This window comes from Phasianus colchicus, unplaced genomic scaffold (assembly GCF_987193195.1).
Source record: "Phasianus colchicus unplaced genomic scaffold, bPhaCol1.hap1.1 HAP1_SCAFFOLD_97, whole genome shotgun sequence".
In the NCBI taxonomy this organism is placed as follows: domain Eukaryota; kingdom Metazoa; phylum Chordata; class Aves; order Galliformes; family Phasianidae; genus Phasianus; species Phasianus colchicus.
This window is the reverse complement of record NW_028325267.1, coordinates 32501-57825: the sequence shown is the minus strand read 5'-3', so window position 1 is coordinate 57825 and position 25325 is coordinate 32501. Positions and strand designations below refer to the sequence as shown.

General features: G+C 46.4%; 1 protein-coding gene and 1 long non-coding RNA gene across 8 annotated transcripts in view; one reads left to right on the top strand and one right to left on the bottom strand.

Annotated features, from left to right (window-relative positions):
* The window catches only part of LOC149911523 (uncharacterized), a 47510-nt gene extending 32457 nt beyond the window's left edge, over positions 1–15053 (bottom strand). The window contains exons 1-2 of one of the 2 annotated variants that reach the window (XM_090133725.1): positions 14906–15053; positions 14003–14100 (exon numbers count right to left, since the gene is read on the bottom strand). The gene's annotated coding sequence lies outside the window, so the exon portion shown is untranslated. Of the gene's footprint in view, positions 1–14002; positions 14101–14510; positions 14705–14905 lie in introns of those variants that run through there. The other variant, XM_090133728.1, reaches the window with a different exon arrangement.
* Positions 14784–25325, top strand: part of LOC149911522 (uncharacterized) — an 11008-nt gene continuing 466 nt past the window's right edge. The window contains exons 1-5 of one of the 6 annotated variants that reach the window (XR_016463236.1): positions 15626–19091; positions 19396–19462; positions 21493–22111; positions 23556–23707; positions 24607–25325. The exon at positions 24607–25325 is cut by the window's right edge and continues 466 nt beyond it. This is a non-coding gene — a long non-coding RNA (uncharacterized LOC149911522). Of the gene's footprint in view, positions 14886–15625; positions 19092–19137; positions 19328–19395; positions 19463–20215; positions 20404–21492; positions 23708–24606 lie in introns of those variants that run through there. The other 5 variants (XR_016463234.1, XR_016463233.1, XR_016463235.1 and 2 more) reach the window with 5 other exon arrangements.

The following is a 25325-nucleotide window of genomic DNA, read 5'->3' as shown; positions in this document are numbered from 1 at the left end:
GGTCACATACTGAGCAATGGGGGTGTTGAACTGGGGGCACTGGGCAGTACTGGTGGCACTGGGAGGTCCACTGCGGGGCACTGGGAGGCTAGTGAGGGCCGCACACAGCACTGGGGTGGCTCCAGGCAGCACTGGGGGGCACTGAGTTTGCACAAGGAGAGTCCAGACAACGCCGAGAGGCAATGGGACCTTCCTGGGGAACTGCAAAGAGCACCAGGCGGCACCGGAGAGCTTTGGACGGCACTTGTGGGGTTGGAGGGGGCTCAAACAGAACCCAGGTGGCACATTTTAACTAACCTCACTGATTTCCTCCAACATCTCACCCAAGGCATTCAACAAGCCCATTTTTCCATCGGGGGAGACTTTCTCCTTGGGGCTGACCTTCTCCCCCCACGCCCCCTCCCCGTGCTGCCTGTCTCTCCCCTGGGCGCTACGTTCCACGCATTCCCACCCTGATGCTCTCACTCAGTGACACGTTTGTCACCCACACGCTCACCATGGGTCCTGAGGAGGGGTGGCGGGTGTCCAGTGAAAGCAACCCCAGTGACAGCTCTGGCCCTGAGCCCTAGAAGACACAGATCCTGGAAAACCACCCTCAGTGCTGCTTCACCTCATCACCTTGGCACTCCATTTGGGGGCTCTGAGGAAGCTAACTGCTTCCCCTGATGTTTCAAGCTGGTGCTACCCATGCCTGCTGATGATGCTTCACGCTCTGGCACAGCCGCCTGTAAAGCTTAAATCTGCTCTGCACCCTCGCTTAAAGTCACATCTTTTGCAACCAGTTCCAGTACTCTCAGAAGTAGAAAACCAAAGGGACGTTCCAGTGGAACAGCACTAGCTCAAACACCTTCCCTCGCTGCTGCTCCCAGGACCCCCAGCACTCCTTTTGCCCCGCCTGCACAACGCTTCTTTCTCTGTCCGTGCGCTCCTGGCAACAGAAATTCCACCAACAGCCCTCAACAAAACTGCTCTCTTCCAAACACTCAGGGCATCTAACGAGCCCACGCGGCGGCTGCCAGAAGAGCAGCTTCTGGGAGAGACGGGGACAGTGAAGGCAGTAAAGAAGAAAAGGGAAAAAAAAAGAGTCATTAAACAGCAACAAAACCTGAGAACATCCCCTCAGTTGGCTAGAGACTGCTCTGCAAGCACACACCTGCCTGCCACTGCTAACCAAGCAACCACCTCCCGGCCTTCGCTTCACAAGCAATCACCTGCCTGCCTGCCACTGCTTTGCAAGAACCCATCTGCCTGCCACTGCTTTGCAAGAACCCATCTGCCTGCCTTTGCTAAGCAAGCACACGTCTCCCTGCCTTTGCTTCACAGCCATGCATCTGCCTGCCTTTTCGAAGCAAGCATGCATCCATCTACCTGCCGTTCCATCATACGCACCTGCCTGCCTTTGCTATGCAAGCATGCACCTGCGTGCCTTTCCTAAGCAAGCAAGCACACCCATACCTGCCTTTGCCTCACAAGCACCTGCCCGCCTTCGCTTTCGATGCATGCACATGCTTCCCTTTGCTCTGCAAGCACACACCGGCCTTTGCTTTGCACACACCTGCCTGCCTTTGCTTCTCAAGCACCTTCCATTCCAGGGCCTACAAAGACGTCTGTTCTCTCTTCATTACCAATGCCTCTGAGCACGCTGAAAACCAGGAGGAAGAGGCCATGATAGAAAGTCAGAGAGATTCCTGGAGCACAAGGGACCGTTTCACAGGAACAAGCTTCCCGCCGTCTACGGCGTCTACAATGTTCCACTCCTGTCAGCCAAGTCAGGGCTGCCCCACACACATAAGTCACTTTCATTGTTAACGCTCTCTCATTGCTAACTAACATCGTTAACTAGCAATAGGACTGGAGGGAATGGCCTCAATTTGTGCCAGGGCAGACTCAAGCTGGATGGTAGGTAATAGTGCATTTCCAAAAGTGTGGTCGGGCACTGCAAAGGGCTACCCTTTTTTGATTAGGGTCAAGGCTTTCCCAGTTGCATTAACAGTAAACGGTTATGTGCTCCCCTTTTGGTGAAGGTTACATATTACCTGTTTGCTTTAGAGTGAAGATTTCAGGTTTAAGCGTTTGAGTTAGTGATATGAGTTACACAACAGAGTAAGTGGTAGGCATAAGAGGGGACAGTTAACTTGCTCGTTACGGGTTACATTTTCCTAGCAGGCTTAAAGAAAACCCATTAAGCACGAGGGCAAAGTGTTAACAATATTAGACATGATTACACGTTAAACCTCTCCTCTTTAGGTTCGGGGTTAAAAGCTTCACATAGGGGATAGTGTTAAGACCAAAGGGCTCAACATTTGGTTAAGAGGCAAGCCGTCCTCTTGGGAAAAAGGAAAAAAAAACAAAGGGCATACGCTTAGGACAGAAAAAGTATTTCAAAGAACAGGAACAGAGGGGGAATGAAAATCAACAAAACTGAAAAGAAACCAATGCACTGCAATGCAGAAGAAGCAGGACACCAAGGCAGAAACAACAGAAAAACAACCAGGAAAACAAACAGAGCAAACCAACATCAACCCATCCAGAAGCAGCAGCAGCAACACAAAAAAGCAAAGGAAATGAATACACGGTCATGGCAAAGCAGAGATGACGACCGAGCCTGCAGGAGGCCAAAATCTTCCCATCCGTGCCTGGGAGGAGGAAGGGGTAGCTGCTGGGCATGCTGCTACCTCCACCGGAGATGAGCCTTCAGGGTCGCCAGCCCAGAAGGAGTCTGCGGCTGCCGGGTAGAACAAAGCATCTCTCTGCAGGAAGGCAAAGCACCTGCGCTCATGCCAAGGACGAGGTAAGGGTAGCTACCGGGCATGGATCTAGCCAGACAGCAGAGGAAAAACAGCCAGTCCACCACAAGGGAGGAGGCAAGGATGCCCACGAGGCGTGGACCCACCTGGGAAACCGAGAAGGAGCTGCAAATGCATCAAGCACAGCAGGAAAGCCTAGAGGGCAGGCTGGAGTTCCAGAAGCCTGGCAAGGAAAAAACACAACAAACAAGGGAGAAAGAGAGCATCAGGTAAGTGAAGGCAAGGGAAGAGGAAGGGCGTGGGCATGGGAACAAAGATGGCAAAGCAAGGCAAGGCAAAGAATGAAAAGCAAAAGGAGAAACTCAAAGCAAAGCCAAGAAACACACTCTGAAAAGTAAAGGAATGCTTTCAGCAAAAAACAACGTCATGCAAAGAAAGGAGCAGGAAAGACAACTAACAAATATGAAACAAAGACAATGGAAAGCACAGCAAAAAGGCTCACAGCAGAAAAAGCAAAAGACAAAACACAACAAAGAAGGAAAACAAACCAAAGCAAAACAAGGTTGAGAAATACAAGAGGAAAGCAAATGAATTTAATATACTATCATGGCAAAGCAAAGGATCCAAACAATGGAAACAGATAAAAACGCTGACCAGTGCTTAGCAATGGAAAGAAAGAATGAAAACTGAAAAGCAATGCAAGGCCACGATACGAACAAAAAACCACAGAGCAAAACCAAAGCCAAGCAAAACCAGGAAAAATAAAAGAAAGACGAAGGACTGGGAAGCCAAGGAAAGCAAAGCTAAATCCCTTGAAACCCTCACAAACACAGGGGAATACGCTTAGGACAGAAAAAGTTTTTCAAAGAACAGAAACAGAGGGGGAATGAAAATCAACAAAACTGAAAAGAAACCAATGCACTGCAATGCAGAAGAAGCAGGACACCAAGGCAGAAACAACAGAAAAACAACCAGGAAAACAAACAGAGCAAACCAACATCAACCCATCCAGAAGCAGCAGCAGCAACACAAAAAAGCAAAGGAAATGAATACACGGTCATGGCAAAGCAGAGATGACGACCGAGCCTGCAGGAGGCCAAAATCTTCCCATCCGTGCCTGGGAGGAGGAAGGGGTAGCTGCTGGGCATGCTGCTACCTCCACCAGAGATGAGCCTTCAGGGTCGCCAGCCCAGAAGGAGTCTGCGGCTGCCGGGTAGAACAAAGCATCTCTCTGCAGGAAGGCAAAACTCTTGCTTTACTTAGTGGTAAAATAGTAGAAATGCAATAATACAACTATCTTTTAGCCTAACTGTAAATCCCAGGGTTTTCGACCTGAATCAACATGCATGGAGAACAGTCCCATGAAAGAACAAACAGAAACCTGAACAGAAAAGCCCTGCATCCAATCCACATGCCTGTTGTGTATCTCTATCTCTCATTTGGTTCATGTTTCAGACTCTGTTTTCTTCCCCTGCATTTCAGCAATTCTGTTCGTCAGTGGAAGGGCACTTGTATCATACTCATACTTTAAGAAAGTAGTATATTATGAGCAGCTCTTTGGAGATGCTTAGTTCAGACAACCATGATCTTATTGGAAACAGGCACCTAAGGTTTGCAAAGAGAAACACGTCTCCAGTACATGCCAGGGACAGGATTATCATAGTGCTGAAACATTATTTCAGATGATCCTTTATCAGTAAAGGATAGAATTTGGGGGCATATTCACAAAGTCTGCACAAGCTGAAGCTAATTAACATATTCTGCTTTCTCATCATTCAGTTGGAGAAGACAGGCACATTCAAACATCAGTCTGTAGGAGTTGAACTAATACACAGTGCAAAACACTTGGATTCTTCAGAGGGAAACGTTGTCTTCAGCTGCCTCAGTTAAATCTATTCAAAATTATCTTGCAAAATTATCTTCTTAGTTCCTTACCACTCTTTCCTTCCCCACACTTCAAAACTACAAGCAGCTAGAACAACGTTCTCTGTAGAAATCCAGGACAGAAGAGTCCTGGTGGATCAGTATCAAGCCCATCTCACAGGAGGCCAACGCCCACTATTTCCTGTCTCATCAACACAGATCTTTGGCAGCATTCAATTGTCTTCCCTGTCATCAAAACCGGTATCATTTCAAAGCAAGTGAATCCAGCCTGTAAAAGCACATTTAGCCTCCTACAGCAATGCAGTGGTTTTGGGGATTGAGTTTGAGAACACATCTTTAGGCAAACACACCAATTTCCATGTGTCTGAATGTGCAGCCACCCTGACGCAGTGATCCTCCTTCCACAGCTGCAGACCCTTTCATTCCACACAGTGGAAGAATGTCTTCACAGGGGCAGAAGAAACAGCTGTCTCCCTGCAACAAGAAGGAAACAAAAAAGACAAATAAAGGAGCACAGCCCCATGTCCAAGACTGTGTAAACTCCATGTATTCCAGTGATCAAAAGTAATCTGCAATATCAGCCTTCACCCTGGCATCACAGGCCCTTGTTGGCCTATGACAGCAGTCTTGGTACATGATACCTGTGAGTGGGTAACACAACAATAGAGGTGAAGCCTGAGCCAGCAGTTTTCCTTACTGTCTCACTTATCTGCCTGAAAAACAGATAACCTCATTGCACCTATTGCAAAAAGACATTTAGACACAAACTTCCATTCACTTTGACTGTGTTTGCAAGGATCTTATGAAGGAAAAAAATGGTTTCTTCTACAGTTAGCCAGAATAGGGGCTTCTTTGTGCAGACACTACCCCTGGCATCCTTCTGCTGTGCTTACGTAGCACCTGGAGCAAGCAGGTACTGTACAGCTTGTGAGAAAACATGTCAGTAGGAGCAGTACACTCATAATGCAGCAACAAAGACCGGAGCACTGTGAGACAGGTAGCAGAGTGCTTTTGTTAGTGGTCAATGTTAACCCCATCCAGTCAGTGCTGAGCAGAATGGGGACAAAGGGTAGACTCCACAAACTGAAGATAATGTTTCCTCCTGGCTCGGCTATAAACATTTCTTTAGGCTTTTTTTTTTTTTTTTCCTGTTCCTTGGTTTTGGTAAGATGCTAATAATTTATGCAAACTCCCCCATACACTACCAATCTCCATCCAAGGATGATATAAAGACTGTGATAAGCCCTTCTTCTAGACATACAATTTTAGAAACAAAATCTGTTAGAGATTTTGTGATGCAGATAGATATGGGCAATAAAAGCAGAGGCAGAGAAAAAAAGAGCTGGCTTGCATGGCAGCAGGTAAACAATGTACCCAGGAAAAACACTTGTCTGTAACACTCACACCTGTATCTCATCCCACATAAAACCCAGAACATTACAACTTTAAAAGTCTAACTCATCTATACTGTGTTGAGCCTCTAAGCTGTCTTTGCTTCTCTGCTTCTGTAATCTAAGCTCACTTTGTCTTTCTACTCAACAGGCAAACCTCATCATAAGAAGACAATATGCAAACTATGGGTGGAGTATGTATGTAGCCAAATTATTAAAAGAATTTTTTACTATGAGACAACAAACATATGTGAGGCAATGTTGTCTGAACTGAAAACACAGTGACTTTAACATACATACCAAAACACTAGAAATCAAGTTTTACCATATTTGAGAATTTCTGGTTATGTAGGTTATGTAGGAATTAACTTAAGCTGCGTAGGAAAATCTGGGATGCCACATGAACCAGCCAGACCTCCAACCCCATCCCCTTTGCATTACGCACAGGAAAAGGAAAAGGTTACCACTTATTTCACTTAAAGAAAAGCAAGAAAATCCTCAATTACTGAAAATCACCACGCTTGATCTTACAAATCAGGATGTAACATAGTAACTCTTCTCTCCAGCAACCAAAAAAGATAAATAGCAGAGGAATAATTGATTCAGAGGTCTGGAAGAGAAATACTGACATACTAAGAGTATGAAACAAATCCAGTCTAGTTCAGACATAGCTGAAAGCTGTTGTCAGCCAAAGCCTCAGCAGTTACCAACATGTAAACAAAGCTATGTTTAATGTGTTAATTTTTTAACTTGAACACAATGCCTGGCATTAAAAAAAAAAAAAATCATAAGTTGTTCTTGTTTGAATCAAAAAATGGGAGAAAATCACTCGGAAGCAAAACATTCACGACTTCTAAAATCACTGCCTTATGAAAGTAAGTACAAAAGCCTATCTGCTAACCAGCAACCGGCCCAGCAAAAACTACTGAAATTATCCATCAACAATGAAGAGGCAACAATACAAGGAAAAGTACATCAGCTGAATTATTCACGCTTTAGAATACCAAAAGGTTAGATCTGAACTACCTGAGCCCCCAGGGTCAGCCTTTCTCAAGCTACACGATCATCTACTGCAGCTGGGACTTATTCTCTGTGTTCCTAAGCCTACTTCTTCAGTAGATTGGAAAGACTGGTTGTATCAGCTATAAAATACCAAGAGTTCAGGGTTCTGTGTTACATGGAGTGAAACTTCATCTTAGCAAAGACGATTCTATTTTTGAAACAACCCACTGTTTCCTGTGGATAGTAAAAATAAAATGAAATCCAATGACAGCTTGTACTCTTAGCCTGTACTCTCAAATGTAGTGACAGAGTGCTCTAGAGTGGAGGTAAGAATGACATGAGTCCTACAGCAGTTAAAAACATTTTAAAGATAACAACATTCCTCTGAGGCAGTAACAGCAAGTGCAGTACGCTCTCCCCCCACGCCCCTGCTCACACAAGTAACCTGCTGCTGGTTGTGGTCCTGCTTGGCAGGAAGCTGCCCTACACCCACCCCAAGCAGCCTCACCAGCACAGGGCAGCCTAAGCCCAGCACCAGGCAGGGCACCCTGCATGGCATCTGCCAGGCTGTGGCTGGCTCAGCTCCCATCCCGCTATGCCTGCAGTCCCGCTAACCCCATGCTACAGCAGGTGCTGTGTCATCACAAGACAGAGTGGCGACAGAGGCATATTCTCTATGGGTTCTGCCCTATAAATGCCATCACACAACCTGGCACTCTGAAGTTTACATGGATTAACACCTTGTGAGCCCCTCTCTTCAAGGAGCTAATTCTACAAGTCTGAATCCCACAAAGGCTGTGGGGCGATGACAATTGGCACTGTGGCAGATACCCTATCCTAAGCAAGATTGTGCTCCTAAGACACTCAAATTAGTGTGGCAGAACCCTACCTTATTTTCAGTTTAATCTCTGTATCAATCTCACGTGGATCAAAATAACAGATTCAGCACCTGCAATGAGTCTAGATTGAGCAAAGCTTTCAACAGAGGGAGCAAAGAAATCAAGACAAGATGATGCAATGTGATGGAGTCAAAGCAGCTGGCCAACCAAACACAATGTGCACGCATTTCCAAGCTGAGTGTGTACCTGGAGTTGGGATTGTATCATTCACTACCAAAAGAATTCCTGAGTACCCTCATAAAGAAAGCTATATGCTAACATTACTGGAGTCAGTTTTCATAAGTTAGTCCTCTTTAAAATTCCTAGATGCTTGTTTGCTTAATATGCACCATTTACTTCTCCGAAGTTGCATTTCCTTTTGTCTTTCCATTTGAAGGGCTTTGAAAAACTCTTTGAAATAGAAATTCCATGATTACTGTAATACACTTGGGTAGGTATTTGGACTTTCATCCAAAGACATTCAGTGCATTTTACTAAAATAAAGAATACTCAAAAACTTACTCCAATAAATTCCCATTGATTTTTATACCACTGGTTTTGGATGTTACAAGCAGGAGGTAGCAAAACACAGCTATTCAGCAATCCCAGCAAGTCAGATGGGCTCTAGGGAGACAAGAAGGGCAATAAGGTGACAAAATTGAAGGGATAGGCTACTTGGGGAGATTACAAAGAAGTTGCTAAGGTATGCAGGGAGGAAGTTAGGACGGCAAAAGTCCAACTTGAACTCAGACTGGCCACCGCAGTAAGAGAGTAAAAAATCCTCTTATAAATATATCAATGGTAAGAGAAGGACCAAGGAGAATTTCCATCCTTTACTTGATGCAGCGGGGAGTGCAACCACTGAGGATAAGCAGAAGGCTGAGGTCCTCAATGCCTTCTTTACACCTGCCTTTAAAAGGCAGATCAGTTATCATCAGGGCACTTTGTGTCCCAATCTGTAAGTCTGGGATGCTACGCAGAATACACCCCTGGTGATTCAGGTGGAGACAGAGAGCTCCTCCTCCATCTGGACTGTCACAAGCCCAAGGGACCGGGCTGAAAGGCAGGTCATACTTGTCAAACCTCATCTCCTTCTATGACTGGGTGATCAGCCTGGTAGATGAGGGAAGGGCTATTTATTGATGTAGTCTGCCTAGACTTCAGCAAAGCCTTTTCCATGGTCTCCCACAGTATTCTCCTGGGGAAACTGGCTGCCCATGGCCTGGACAGGTATAGCCTTCTTTGGCTAAGGAACTGCTAGAGGGCTGCACCCAACGGGTAGTGGTTAATGGAGCTAAGTCCAGCTGGCAACCCCAGGGGTCGGTACTGGGGCCCATCTTGTTTGATATCTTTACTGATGACCTAGATGAAGGTATTGAGTGTACTCTCAGTATGTTTGCAGATGACTCCAAGTTGGGAGGTGGTGCTGACCTGCCTGAAGGCAGAGAGGCACTTCAGAGGGATCTAGATAAGCTGGATCGCTGGGCTGAGGTTCAACAAGGCCAAGTGCCAGGTCCTGCACTTTGGCCACAACAACCCCATGCAGTGCTATAGGCTTGGGGATGAGTGGCTGGATGACTGCAAGGAGGAAAGGGACCTGGGGGTGTTGGTTGATGCTTGGCTGAACATGAGCCGACAGTGTGCCCAGGTGGCCAAGAGGGACAATGGCATCCTGGCCTGCATCAGAAATAGTGTGGCCAGCAGTAGCAGGGAGGGAATCATCCCCCTGTACTCAGCTCTGGCCACACCTCAAGCACTGTGTCCAGTTTTGGGCTCTTCACTACAAAAAAGGCACTGAGGCCTCAATGTCCAGAGAAGGGCAACAGAACTGATGAGGGGTCTGGAGCACAAATCTTATGAGGAGTGGCTCAGGGAGCTGGGATTGTTTAGTCCGGAGAAGAGACGGCTCAGAGGAGACCTTACTGCACTCTACAATTTCCTGAAGGGAGGTTGTGATGATGAGGAGGGGTTTGGCCTCTTCTCCCAGGTAACAAACAGGACCCAAGGAAACAGCCATAAGTTGTACCGGAGGAGGTTTAGGTTAGACCTCTCTGAGGTTTTTCTCTCAGAGTGGTCAGGCACTGGAATGGCTGCCCAAGGAGGTGGTAGAGTCGCCGTCCCTGGCAGTGTTCAAGGGGCATCTGCATGAGGAGCTACAAGATGAGATTTAGTGCTTGTGGTGGCAATGGTGATGGGAGGATGGTTGGACTAGATGATCTTGTAGGTCGTTTCCAATCTTGCGATACTATGATTCTATGAAATATCAATGCAAACAGTAATAAACTCCTTCCTTCTTCACAGATCTTAACAACTTGGTTTCCACTTCCTCTCAATACTCTCTCTTCATCCAGACGCCAGCAAGTCCTCTCGGATGCTGTCAACGGTTTATGGGCTGGTTCAGCCTGGTTCTGTGACTAGCGGGGCGGAGGGATCCACAGATCTGCACCTTTGGAAAAGGGAAACAGGGGACCCAAAATAATTGAAAACAGCAGCAACGATCTCAGGAGAAACAAACTAATTTACTAAATACAGTATCAGCAAAATATAATGAGAGAGAGGGAGTGTGTGTGAAAGGTGGATTGGTCTCACCACAACGCTGAGGTGAGAAGTGCAGTCCAGTTGAGCTGATGAAGAAAAGCAGACAGAAGAGCAGACAGAGAAGTGCAGGCGAAGAAGAGAACATCAAGTGACCTTGCCGGGAGTTACATCTCCTTACTGACCGCAAAGCCCCCTGGGGAATGTAGTTGTTGTTCTCCTCCAGACAGGCACCCGGAACTTGAGCATCCACAGTCAAACCTCCAGTGCATTACATGATGTTATGATGTGGAATACTGATAACCAAAAATCATAAAACCATGACAGATGCTTTCAACTGCTCAGCAAAATTAAAAAAAAAAAAAAAATCAGAGAAACTGTTCTCTACTCTGGGAGCGTTCCAAAGCTTTCTGACCCAGAGTAAAACTAGGAAAAAAAAATGTGAGGTACCCAATTGTTAGAACTACCTTTTTTTTTTTTTTTTTTTTTTTATGTGCACATTACATATTTTCACATTTATCAAGATTTCTTGGAGATCCTAGAGAAAAAAAACAAAGGACGTTCTTCCTCCTTTCTCCTATCACTTCACTACTACTTTGTGCTCCTCCATGACTGTGACACTACTAGCATATTCATTATTGCTTCTATTTATAAAATAAGAAACATATATATTTTTTCCATGCAATTCCTTTGGAAATTAGTAAAGGACAAACCTCAAGCTTTTGAGAGGTCTGAACTGGTCATGAAAAGCATCCAGAAGCTCAGAGGCTTATCCAAAGCTAATCTGAAAATTTCCAAATGTCTTTGCTCTAGAGAGAGGCACAGAAACCCGTTGGATCAGGACTCCCATCACTAACTGGGCTCACCTCTCTCACTCTGCTCCCTCACCAAACATCCAGGACTGGTTTTTACCATGTCCTTGCTGAAGAGCACACAAGATACGCAAGCACACCGTTCTCCCTAGGAAAAACATGGCTCCTAGGCATCTACACTGCAAACCTATAAAGAGATGTTTAAATCTTATAGGAATCAGAACAACTTAAAACGTATGCCTGAGGCCCATGTTTAGCAGTAACGGCTTGCTGAATTTGGGCTCACAATATGATTCCAACTTGTCACCTTCCTGCTTTCCAACTGCCTTCACTGTGCTTTGAAGCTAAGATCCAATGCCTTAATGCCCTTATGTAACAGCATCTACTTCATCAAACACAGAGGAAGGAGCGTCTCAGTAACATACATCACACACCAGCCAGGCTGGTAAAGATAGGTAACTCTTCTGTGACAGCTTCATTGGAACGTTATTGTATTAGCCTTGGTATCACCCGGAACTCATTCCATTCACTGCTTTGAGGGGTCAGAGCCTAAACTCTACTAAAAGACCACATATCATCATGAAATCAGGTACACCTGATACAACCACACCACTAAGGCTCCTTTGCTAAACTTCAGTGGTTCCCAATGCTTGCTTAAAAAAATAAAATCCAGCGAGAATATCAAGCGCCAACACTTTCCTCAGTATCCCAACATCCCTGCCTTGTCCATCTCTGGCCAGCAGGACTAAATTCAAAGCAGCGCAAACCACAATTCCACACAGGTAGCCTGAAGCTATGTTTAATCTTGCAGATCAGAGCTCAATAAACATTGGCTTGGCACAAGTCACTCACACAGAACAGTGGCTCTGCTATCACCAGTACATGCTATACATCAAGAAGGAACGTGCTGAGGAAAATGAACACAGCAGCATACAACATAGAGTTCCTCATGACTGTCAGCACTGAAAGCAAAGCAGGCTGAAGAAAAAACCTCAGGTAAATCCATAGAGGACAGCAAAGCAAGGAGGACGAAGGACATGGACTGATCCTGAACCAAACACATTAGACAACAAGAGCCTTGAGAGGACTAGTTGGTTACACAGATAAACAATACGCACACCTGAAATGGTGATTTCTTCTGAAGACTCTAGGGTGTTCCTCATCAAGAAAAAAGATAATACATTAAAAAAAAATCAGGATGGATATAATTTGAAAATTCTTTTCAACTGACCTGGCATCCCAGGACAAACTGAAGACTAGACAGGACACCAGTGCAGAGAAAGAGAACTAACAGCATAGGGGGGTGCCACAGAGAAACTGGAAAGTGACCAAATCTTTGCTCAGATAGAAACTGCTGTGTAAGGCAGAAAGCTGATGGTGATACCTTCTGCCAATGAGGAGCACAGTGGGAGGATGAGGATGGATGATATCTGCAGCACAGACATTCACAACGTGGCATAGCCTAACACAGAGCTACAATTCCAAAGTGATTATAAGGTTTTATTTAACAATGCTGTTGTGTGGGACGATTCAACTGCTTCAAGCTCAAACAAGCTGCAAGTGACTGATTAATCAATAAATTTCAGCAACCTCAAAACCTGATTGTCTTGGAAAAAATAAACAGAACACACCATCTCAAATAACATATAATCAATCTAGAGAATTTAATCCAGCAGGCAGTCCTGTGACCAAATTTTGTGCTGGCAGCAAACTCTTCTTATGACCATTAGGAACATTCCCAGTTACAGAGCTACCACAACTTGGGCAGAAAATATACAGACCCACCTGGGAGGATAGAAAATAAAGAAGCAATTTACCCTCCCCTTATCCAACTCCTCTCTCACATTTAGAAGTGAAACTACAACTTTAAATGCCAGGAAAAAATGAGGGAAAAAAAAAAAATCATCTGGTATTTTCCAGGCAAACACCAAGATCATAGAATCACAGAATGTCCCAAGTTGTACGGCATCCACAAGGATCATCAAGTCCAACCTCGTGCTCCAGGAAGGACCACCCAAACACAAATGGTCTTTAAGCTGCAGCAGCTCAGGACCAGGCCCACAGCCCTGGGGAGCCTGCTCCACAACCACTGGTATCAGATGCAGCAAGCACAGGGAGCAGGCAGGTAGGCACAGCAAAGCAGCAAGCAAAGACCAATCTCTGAGAGGGGGCCTGCTTACAGAAGTAAACCTGGGGCCTACCTACAGAAAGCCCACACCTTTCACTTCCAATAAAGCTCCACCATTTTGACAGCCAAAACAGAAACCAGCATTTCACTTCTCATGAGTCTTCCCTGAACTCCCAAATAAATGGTTACTTGAGATGCCCTATTGCACTGCAACTGCTCATAATTAACAATCAAAATTATATCTTTCATGACATAAGATGCTCAATTCTGCTTGATGGTAATGACAGTCTTTTCAACTGGCCTGGCATCCTGGGGCAAACTGACAATTAGACAGGATACCAACATAGAAAAAGAGAACTAACGGCATAAGGGGGCGCTACAGAGGAACTGGAAAGTGACCAAACCTCTGCTCAGGTAGAAACTGCTGAGTGAGGTAGAAAGCTGATGTGTCCTTTCATGTTCACAGCTTCTGCATAAGCTGTAATGATTCAGCATATTTAGCTTTCTTATCATTCAGTTGGAGAGGGCAGATGCTCTCACACATCAACCAGCAAGCACTTGGAGGAGCCAGCCCTCTCGTTTTTTTCAGTGACAGACATCACTACTGCTGGCTCTGACACCTTACCATGAGATGCTTCAGTTTACTAACGTGGACTTCAGCAGCTACTCCTAAATTGACCTTCATTCATACAGTGACACCATCAACTTCTAGCACAAGCTGACCTGCAACACAGAGAAAAGAAAATGGGATGGCAACAAACACAGAGATAACAGAATCACAGAACGGCCAGGGTTGGAAAGGACCTCAAGGATCATGGAGCTCCAAGCCCCCTGCCACATACAGAGCCACCAACCTCCACATTTATTACTAGACCAGGTTGCCAAGGGCCCTATCCAACCTGACCTTCAACACCTCCAGGGATGGACGGCCATCCACAACCTCTCTGGGCAGCTGTTCCAGCACCTCACTGCTCTCTCTGTAAAGAACTTCCCCCTGACATCCAACCTGAATCTTCTCTCCGTCAACTTCAAACCATTTCCCCTTGTGCTGCTGTTATCTACCCTTTCAAAGAGTTGATTCCCCTCCTGTTTGTAGGCTCCCTTTAGGTACTGAAAGGCTGCAATGAGCTCACCCCGCAGCCTTCTTTTCTCCAGGCTGAACAAGCCCAACTCCCTCAGCCTGTCTTTGTAGGGGAGCTGCTCCAGACCCTTATCGTCTCCATAACGTGTTAATATTCTTTAACAAAAAAAGCAACGACAATACAGAAGGGCAGCTGCAGCAACGTATCAGTACATAAAGAAATGTACATAAAGAAGCCCGGCCCGGCCGCGGCGCCCCCCCAACCCCCCGGAGCCGCCCGGCCGCGGCAGCCCCCCCCCCCGGAGCGGCGCAGCACGGCCCGGCCGTGTGTGACAGAACACACACACAAAAAAAAAACCAAATAAGAAAGAAAGCCATAACATAAGTAACGGCAGAAACACCAGTGGAATGGGAGTATATTACAAAGGTAAGAAAAGGACTGCTCACCATCTCCAAGGATTTACACCCACAGAACTGACTCCAGAGTGGAGAAACTTCCAGAAAGAAACCCTTCCCCCGTGGCAATCAGCCCTTAAACGAGCTCTGAGAGGGGCAGCCAGGCTCCACCCCTTCCAGCCACGGAGCTGCATTGCGTTCACATGTGCTCCCAGGGCTGACCGGGTCCTTTCCTCAGGTGCTCAATCAGTGGTTCAGGCTGGGATTCAACACTTCTTATACAGCATAGCAAAGCAAAGCAGTAGATGAAAGAAAAACAACAAAAGAAAACTAGCAGGATTCTAGATGAAATAACACAGAAAACCTGAGGAAGCAAGGCAGAAGGCTAGGTTATGGCTGTGTGTCTGTCTGAACAGCTGCTCGGTGCACCCATCACAGACAGCTACATAGAACTGGGCTCCAGAAGCACTGACAGCTCCTGTCAGCTTCAGTATTAAAGCAATCTGATAAACTTCCAATTCCATATTTCAAGTACTTCAAAGAAAAAAGCATTAAAGCTGGCAAACATATGATGGCTTCAGTTAACAAACACGAAGTTAAATGGCACTTAAGGAAATAAGCATCCTTAAATTACTGCACCTCTTTTAGTTTATCCAGAGAGGCTTCTAGCTCCTTTAGAGCTTTGCTTCTAGCTCCTTTAGAGCTTCTTCTCATTCCCGGAGCTGGAAAAATCAAGGAAAAAATGTTGAAAAGGCTCCAAAACCCGTCCAATTTTCACCTAATCCCAATTTTGCCCTGCAGATGGGGTATTGTTTTTATTTACGGTGTTACACAACAGGTGACTAAAGTAACTGATGTAGCTTTGAAGTAATATCATTCCATAAAATATACTGTTTTTCTTTGAAATCTCTCTCTGAAATGAATTAATTCATACATACATTGTAGGAGGAATTTTACTAGCTGTGGGAATGGAATGTTGTATTCTGTAACTTATCCTTAGAAATAAGAAGAAGTAAAATTAGAAGTAAAATATTATGTATGTTAGCAGCACGTTTTAGAAACATTTTTTACTGAATTATGTGATTAATTCTTTCTTGCAAAACTGGAATAGTTAAATGTTCTAAACAATGAGACTGAGAGCGTGTTAGAGATTAGAAAACATATTGTAGAGTTGTTTTGTTAGGATAAGAAACTCCCAGCAAGAGAAAAGCAGATTTAGCAAACACCAAAGAAGCCAGGGCCTCTACACAAGGCCGGACTGTCTCACTCTGTGAGAAGTTGGGATGTGACAGGCAGGCATCAAGATACTCCCCTGTCTTTCTCTCAAGCTTATCTTTGTAGAAAGAAGGACAAGCAGATATCTGCAGAATAATGATCAGGTGTGAAATAATTAACTACAGATTCACACTCATGCAGCAGAAATTTATGTTTGTTTAGTATTTCCAATGTTTAGTGAAGCATCAAGAAGATTGCGAACCTGAAGACCTCAGCCAATAAGGAACTAGGGAGAAGGAGATAAGCCAGGGAATAGGGAATTAAAGATGTAACTCTGTTTTCTATGTGCTCTCCTGCTTGCAGGAGGCCTGCCATTGCAATTGCAAATAAAACCTGCTTTATCAGAGATTCTGTCCTAGAAAATTATTTGGATATTTCCTATATTAGCCGAAGTCAATTGTAGGTTTGGATACAGCTGTAACTCCTTATTCTCCCTGAGAAACATAAGATCTGTGCCTCACTTCCAGCGTTAGGAAAGACTATCAATGAATAGACAGATGTTATAATTAAGAAATATCCAGGAAAGTTAGGCTAAGATCATTACTACAAGAGGATAATAAATGGAAAATGCTTACCAATGTTGTAGGCTCACACTATTTTCCACAAGGAGCAATCTCCAGGAAGAGATCCTTCCTCAGTGGCAGTCAGCACTTAAATGGGATCTAGGAGAGGTGCAGACAGACTCCACCCCTTCCAGTAGTACAGGTGAATTACCTTCACCTGTGCTCCCGTGGCTGACACATTGCTTGTCTCAGGTGGTCAATCAGAGGTTCAGGCCATGATTCAGCAGTTCCCATACACTTCATGATACCCAGAACATCTTAAAGTAAGGTAGAACTTTTCAAATAGCACCATTTAAGAGTGGCACAGGAACTGCACATTTGTAAGGCTTGGTTTTCTGTTGCTATCAGAAGTTCCATGCAATGGTGAACATTTCAGTCTTGCCATTGTCTCTACTACTAGCTTCTTGTGATGTTTACTTCTATTTCTGATAGCTCAGCATGAGTGTCTGCGAGCTGAAAGGGACAGTCTCAGGGGGACAGTAGAAAATGAGCAAGAGAGTCTCCAAACTGAAATGGAGAGTTTCCAGGAGACACTCTGAGCAGAGAGGGAGAATCTCCAATCTGAGAGAGATGCCCTCCGGTCTGAGAGGGATATTCTCAAGTCTGAACAGAATGCCCTCTGAATCGAGAGAGACTCCCTGCAATCTCAGAGAGAGAATCTCCAGGTTGAGAAAGAGAGTCTCCTAGCCAGGAGAGAGAATCTCAAAACCTGGCAAGAGTGTCTCCACACTGAGAAAGAAAGTCTCCAAGCCGAAGGGGAAGATCTCCAAGCTGAGAGAAGGAGTCTCCAATCTCAATGAGATGCCCTCCGAATCAAAAGAGACTCCCTGCAATCCAAACTCAACACCCTCCCGTCTGAACGGGACACCATCCAATCCTAACCGAGACACCCTCCAATCTGAACTAAATGCTCTCATAATTAAACAAGACAGACTCCGAGCCGAGCTGGAGGGTGAGAGCATTGGAACTGACCAACCTGATCAACCACAGGAGGCACCACAATTGATGTCAGTTGCCCCTGTGAGAGGACGGAAAACAAGATGAATCTCAACTGAGTTAGAAGAGAAGAAAGAGGAGCAAAGAGGTCCAGAGGAGTGGCTCTGAGATCCAGGGGAAGCACCCCTGAGTCCAGGGGAGGGGCCCTCAGTAAGACCACGGTCATCAACGCCTATGAGGGCAACAAGAAGTCCTGAAAGAGTAAGAGGTGAGCAAGATATTGTTACCATTGTTGATCGATCTCTGAAAATGAATGAAATTCGAAGTCCGAGAAATGACTTTTCATGTCACCCAAATGAGCCTATTGCCACCTGGTTACTTCAATGCTGGGACAATGGGGCCAACAGTGTGTGGCTAGATAAGATAGAGAGAAGCTCGCCAACTGGGTGGCATTGCTAGGGAATCAGCCATTGATAGAGGCATTAGTACATGCCAGAACCAGGCCTTCACCCTCTGGAAGAGGATGCTGTTAGCTGTAAAAGAAAGATACCCCTTCAAAGACGATCTGATGCCTGAGAAAAAGAAATGGGCTGATATAGAAAAAGGCGTCCGTTATTTGAGAGAATATGCTGTGGTGGAAATGCTACATAGTCCCGATTTCATTCCTGATGAGCCAGACCAAGAGCATGATCCTGAGAGAGTCAGGTGTACACCAAATGTGGTGTACATTCACAAAGACTGCACCAGAAAGGTATGCCAGTACATTTGCAGCAATGTATGGCAGAGGAGAAAGAAGACCCCTTATAAGTGAACTGATTAATAAACTTCAAGACTTTGAGTTACATTTAAGCCCTCTACAAGTTTGTGTTTCAGCCATTGCAGAAGTAGCTGAAAAGCTGAACAGAATGGAAAGCAAACAAGAAGATATAATAGACAAACTGTCAACTGTGCCTAATGCTGATGGATCCAAGGTGGTAACAGATGCATCGAATGGGAACCAGAATTCCCAAAACAGCCTACTGGAGGGCCTGATCAACTTGGTTTCCTCCCAGCTGGTGTCATCCAATGTCTCTTCTATCAAAAGAAGACGTCCTCCTGCTTGAGCAAGTGACAACAGTAAGACTATGTCACATTTTGCCTTGTGGCATTACCTACATGACCATGGAGAAGATATGAAGAAGTGGCATAAACAGTTCAAGCTATGACTCAACAGCTCCCATTCACAGGGCCATTAAATGACAGATGTGTGTCACTGGGAGTTGTAGGTGTGCAAACAGCACTCTGCATACCCAGCTGTGATTTCAGCCTTCGCTGTCTGGGCTGCTCACACAGATCTCAGCATCTGCTGTGTCAGCACTGAGATCCGTGCTCCCCAGTCTGTTAGAAGAGTCACCAACCAGCACCGAGGACAGCCTGGGATCAAAGTGTGAGGACTATCACAGGTCATCCATCAGCCTCCCTTGGTAGATATTCACGTTATTCATTTCCTTTGCTCTGTGGCTGTATCAGCACTTTAAGAGCACAGCCTGAAGCTGTGATAGAGCGCCTGGGGAGGGGTGCAGCCCTGCAAGCACAGCTGGGGGCAGTTTGGCTGTGGGGTGGAGCAGAACCAGTCTCCACCCCTCCCTGACTCCATTTAAGGGCTGCGAAGCACAGGGGCAGCATCTGAACCTGGGGAGTACTTCCTTTAGAGTGTGGGGTGAGTCTTACTCAATGGGGTGGGTGATCCCTTCCCTATTTTAGGGCTGTGATCTCTCCTTTTTCTAGGGTCTCCTGACTACGTTGGAGGGCTGGCAGCCATCTGTACATGGAAACTGCTTCCTTTAGTGTGTGGGTGAGTGTTGGTCCTTGGAATGGGGTGAGTGGCTCTGTTTTTATTTCAGGGCTGTGATCCCCCCTCTTTGGGGGATCCTAATGTCATTTAAGGGTGGTAGCTGTAAGGACAACATCTGAACCTGGAGACTGCTTCCTTTGGGGTATGGGGTGAGCAATTCCTGCTTTGATTCAGAGTTGTGAGCTCTGCCTTTCTGGGGGAATCTCAAGCTGGATTAGAGCAGCTGTATCTGCTGTGTGTATTGTTACCTCTTCAGTGGTTCTCACCTCATAATCTCCAGTCTGGGGCTCCAAACGTGGTTTGTCTGCTCCTATGTCATCCCACTTCATGGCTGTAATTCATAGTGCCATGTGTTAATTGCACCAATACAGAATTTTTAAGGGCATTCTGTGCATTATTATCATGTATTAAATTACATTCTGCATCTCTTCTGACTTCATTTTGCAACCCGATGGGGTTTAAGGATTGCCTGGGCTCCTCTGATCAGTGGTGTGCGATCTGTGCAGCAGGTAATGAACATCGCAAGCCCCACGTTGGTGCACTGCTTGTATGCAGGTTTGCGATGCGGTCCAACTCCCCCACAGTGACCATCCACAGCTGGATTAGGTTGCTCAGAGCCTGACCCCGTTTCACCTTGAAAGGGATAGCACATTCACCACATCTCTGGCAACCTGTTCCACCACCTCACCACCCTCACTGTGGAAGACATTTCTTGTATATCTAACCTCAATTTTCCCTTCTTCTTTCCTTTAGGCATTGAAAGGCTGTTACCAGGTCACCTTGGCGCCTTCTCTTCTCCAGGCTGAACAGCCCAACTCTCTCTTCTTATAAGAGAAGTGTTCCATCCCTCGGTTCATATTTGCGGCTGTACTCTGGATGTGCTCCCACAGCTCCATGTTTCTCCTGCACTGAGGACTCCACATCCAGATGCAGCACTCGAGGTGAGGCCTCACCAGCGCAGAGCAGAGGGGCGGGGATCGCCTCCCTTCGCCTGCTGACTACGCTGCGCATCTTTGGATGCAGCTCAGGATACAGTTGGCTTTCTGGGCTGGAGAGGCACATTGCTGATTTGTGTCCAGCTCCCACCCATCAGTACCCCCAAGGCCTTATGGGGCAGGACTGCACTCAGTCCTTTCATCCCCCAGCATGTTTTGGTGGTGGGTGTTCCTTCATCCCAGCTGCTGACCCAGCACTTGGATTTATGCCCCTACTCAGCCTGTTGAGGTCCCTCTGGATGGCATCTCATCCCTCTGGTGTGTCGCTGCACCCCACAACTTGATGTCATTAGGGTGCACTTGATCCCACTGTTGATGTCACTGATGAAGGTGCAATTCCAGATGTTTGTAGAAGCTGAGCGTAGAACCCCTTGAGAGCAGCCCTGCAGAGAAGGACTAGGGGATCCTGGTGGATGAGAAGCTGGACATGAGCCAGCAGAGTGTGCTTGCAGCCTGGAAGGCCAACTATATCCTGGGCTGCATTAAAAGAGGGGTGGCCAGCAGGGAGAGGGAGGTGATCGTCCCCCTCTACTCAGCTCTTGTAAGGCCCCATCTGCAGTACTGTGTCCAGGCCTGGAGCCCCAGCACAGAAAGGACGTGGAGCTTTTGCTTTCGGAGCGGGTCCAGAGGAGGGCACTAAGATGATCAGAGGGCTGGAGCACCTTTCTCCTATGAAGAAAGGTTGAGGGAACTGGGATTGTTTCTCTTGGAGAAGAGAAGACTCCGGAGAGACCTCATCACAGCCTTCTAATACTCAAAGGGAATGCATAAGCAGGAGGGGGAATGGCTGTTTACGAGGGTGGATGGTGATAGGACAAGGGGAAATGGTTTTAAACTGAGCCAGGGGTGGCTTAGGTTGGTTATTAGGAGGAAGTTTTTCACGCAGAGGGTGGTGATGCCCTGGAACAAGTGCTTTAGGGTCACTTCCAGAAGGATCTGCTCTGCGATCATTCCCAGCACAGAGGTAAGACTGACATGGTGGTAGTTCCCTATCCTTAATAACAGGTGTGCTGTTGCTTTTTTTCTACTCATCAGGGACTTCACCTGACTGCTTTGACTTCTCAAATACCATTGAGAGTGGCTCGGTGACTGCAGCGGTGAATTTCCTCAGAACTCTGGGATTCATCTCGCCAGGACCCAAAGACTCCTGGATGCCTGGATGTTTGGATCCTCAGGTGGTCCAGAACCTGATGTCCCATCACACTGTGGGATGGGGAGGGGTCTGTGGGACTGGCATTGCTTCCTCAATCCCCACCTACCAAACCAAAGATGAGGGCTGTGTCTAATGAGCAGTTATCAGAGAAGAGGGAAGCAAAAATGGTGTTGTGTATCTGAGCTTTTTCCTGTGCGTTGTTCCCAGCTGCAGTGCTGCCGGTAAGCAGCATCAGGCACAGAGTGCAGCCACGCTGCTCTGAGAAAGGAGACTACAGCGCACGTTTGTGAGAGAGGCACTGCTCTACATATGTGTGGCAGTGCCTTCATTACTGTATTGTATCCAACATGTGGCAGCAGAGAGCTGTGGTGCTCCAGAGTGCTGTAACGACTGCACAGAGAGATGTGTGGCTCTTTGTGAGAGCAGCCAGGAACTGAAATCTGCCTTTCCTGGAATGCCCTGGAACCTCACTTTGCTGACTGGTAATTGTCTGCCCAACAGGTAAGAGCAACGCACGCCCACCAGTGTTTACCCATTCCATAGCATGGCACAACATGGTGCTCCCAGAGCTCTTAATTGCACTTTATGGTGCCCAGAAGGCTGCCTGTCCTTTTCTTTCTGTGTTCTCCTTGTCTCTGGCCTTTCACTGCAGTGTTCTCCTTCTCTTTACCCTAGACATTCTCTACTGCATTTTCTTGCTGTCCTGTTTTGGTGTTCTGTGCCCCATTGTCTTGGCCATTGTACTTGGCTTTCTTTGCTGCATTCTCTTCAGCGTTTGGTTTTGGTGTTTCTTGCCATGTTCTCTTGGCTGTTGTCCCCAGCATTTTCTGCCATCTCATAGCCATTGCCTGGGCGTTCCCTGTGATGTTCTCCTCGGTATCCTGTTTGGCGTTCCCTGTGGCATTCTTCTTGGCCTCCAGTTTTGGCCTCACAACCACCTTCTCTTGGCCTTCTGCATTGGCTTTCTTTGCCATGTTCTCTCTGGCCACTTGTTCTGGCATTCCCTGCCACATCCTCTTGGCTTCCTGTTTTGGCACTTCCTGCCATGTTCTCTTAGCCCTTGCCTAGGCATTTACTGCTGTGTTCTCTTAGCCTTCTGTTTTGGCATTTCTTGCCGTGTTCTCTTGGCCGTTGTCCTCGGCATTTCCTGCCATCTCATAGCCCTTGCCTGGGCGTTCCCTGTGATGTCCTCCTCAGCGTCCTGTTTTGGCGTTCCCTTCCCTGTGGCATTCTCCTTGGCCTCCTGTTTTGGCCTACCCAGCCACCTTCTCTTGGCCTTCTGCATTGGCTTTCTTTGCCATGTTTTCTTTGGCCGCTTGTTCTGGCGTTACGTCCTCTTGGCCTCCTGTTTTGGCATTTCTTACCATGTTCTCTTGGCCTTCTGTTTTGGTGTTTCTTGCTGTGTTCTCTCGGCCTTTGCTGTTGGCCTTCCCTGCTGTACTCTCATTGCCCTCACCATAGCTTTTCATTGGGTATTTTCCTTGCTTTTGCCCTTCCCTTAGCCTTAGCTGTTTGCTTTGCCTTTACCTTGGATTTCCCTTTGCTTGTCCTGGGAGTTTGGCTCACCTTTGCCTTTGGATCTCTGGGATTGGCTGGGAGGCAGTGTTAATTGTAATCTTGACCTGAATCCCTAGCTTAATGGGAGCTCTAATGATAATTACATTTACCTGCAATGTGTCTGTCACCCTAACCCTTAGCCTGATATTAAAAATGTCTCTAACCCTAAATGCAGCAATAAAAATAACACTCCTTGTTTTCTGTCAAAGTAACCTTCATCCTAATTGTAGTGCAGAAAAGAATTGTTAAACTAACTGTGACTTCAAGCCAACAAATAGCATTAGTTATATCCCTAACACTCCTTTGCGTCATCATTTGAGCAATGTGCACAGGGTGCAGCCCCCGCATTTGCGGGACAGTGCCTTCATTACTGTATTGTGTCCAACAGGTGGCAGCGGAGAGCTGCGGCGCTCCTGAGCAGTGTAAAAACTGTACAGAGAGATCTGTGGTTCCTCCTGAGAGCAGCTAGGAACAGAAATCTGTATTTCCTGGGATGCCCTGGAAGCCGACTTTGCTGACCGGTAATTATCTGCCCAACAGGTAAGGGCAATGTACATCTACCAGTGTTTATATATTACTTAGTAAGACGCAAGGTAGGGTACCCAGAGTTCATTTCTGCACTTCAGCGTGCCTTACAGGCTGTCTGTTCTCTTCCTTCTGCGTTCTCCTTGCCTCTCCTCTGTGCCTGGTTATTTCCTGCAGCATTCTCTTTAGTCTCTATTTTGGTGTTTGTGGTGGCATTCTCTTGTGCATTGCCCAGTGTTTTGGCATTCGTGGTAATGTTCTTTTGGGCCTTGCCCTCCATTTTGGTGTTCCCTGTGGCATTATCTTGGGCTTTGCCCTCTGTTATGGTGTTATGTGTAATGTTCTCTTCAGTCTTGTGCCGTTTTGGCATTCCCTGAGGCCGCCTCTTTGGGCCCGGCCGCCTCTTTGGGCCCGGCCTCTTGACGCGGCCACCTCTTTGTTGTTTTCCATGACTTAGCCTTACTTTGATACTTTGCCCTCCCTTGGGTACTGTCTATACCTTTACACTCTGTTTTGGTGTTTGCTTCAGTGTTCTCGCCTTTTGCTCTTGCCTTTGCCTAGGCTTTCCCTAACAGTCACGCTGAGCATGATCCTAATAAACCTAACTGTAATATCTTCACCCCAGCCTTAATGAGCTCTGAACACCAAATGTAGTGCTAATTGTAACCATGACTGTATAGATAACTATACTAACTGTCCAAATTAACCCTGAACCTACCCTCTAACCCATCTCTAACCTTCAGTGTAATACTGAAAATAATTCTACATCTTCCCTGTTAAATACTCCTAACCTTAATGTTAAGCCATTTTTTGGGGTGGTCTTTTGCTTGCATGTTTTGTGAGGGTGGTCTTACGGTGAGCGCCGTTTGTGTCTTGGCGTTCCTCTTTCTAAAGTGTGTCTCTCTGTATTGCAGGCAAAGATGCCTTTGACACTTCCAGTCGATGACTTCCCCCCTGGGATGCCATGCTCTTTCCAGGCCTCCCACACTCACCGCCAGCTTAGTTCAGTTGAGCTGTTACCCATATCCCCCGGTCTCTTCCCTTCCCATAGTCTCCCTTTCACTCTGCCACAAGCCCCTACCACCGCCCAAGGTCATCACAGGCAATGTGTGGAATGCAGTACTTGTTCTCATTATAGTTCACCCCATTGGCCTCAGCCCAGCAAATCCAACCCACCCACACCCTTCCTTAGGGCCCTTCTACTCCCAGGCCAATCAATCCTTCCTTCTCATGTGATTTTGTGTTCCTTCCCAGCCAGCCTAAGACTCATGCCCCTTTGTGGCTATTCTGAGAGTTGCGCTGATTTCAGTATGTGCATTCAACTTAAGTCAACCAAATTGTCATTAGCTTTACAATCAATTTCTCTCCACCAAATTGGCTTTAGTTTTACATTCGGTTTATTTCAACCAAATAGGCTTTAGCTTTGCCTTGCTTATGGGGTTGGGTTAGCTTTGCTTTGTTTGTACCGCAGGGCTAACCCAACCCTGTAAGCAACACCCAAGGGCCGTTGGAGGTCATTTGCCTTCCTTTCCGGCCAGTCTGAGACTTGCATTCTGTTTTGGATGGGCTGAGATCTAAACTGCTTTTGAGGTGGATTGCAATACATAATGTTTTTGAAAATGTGATGTCATTA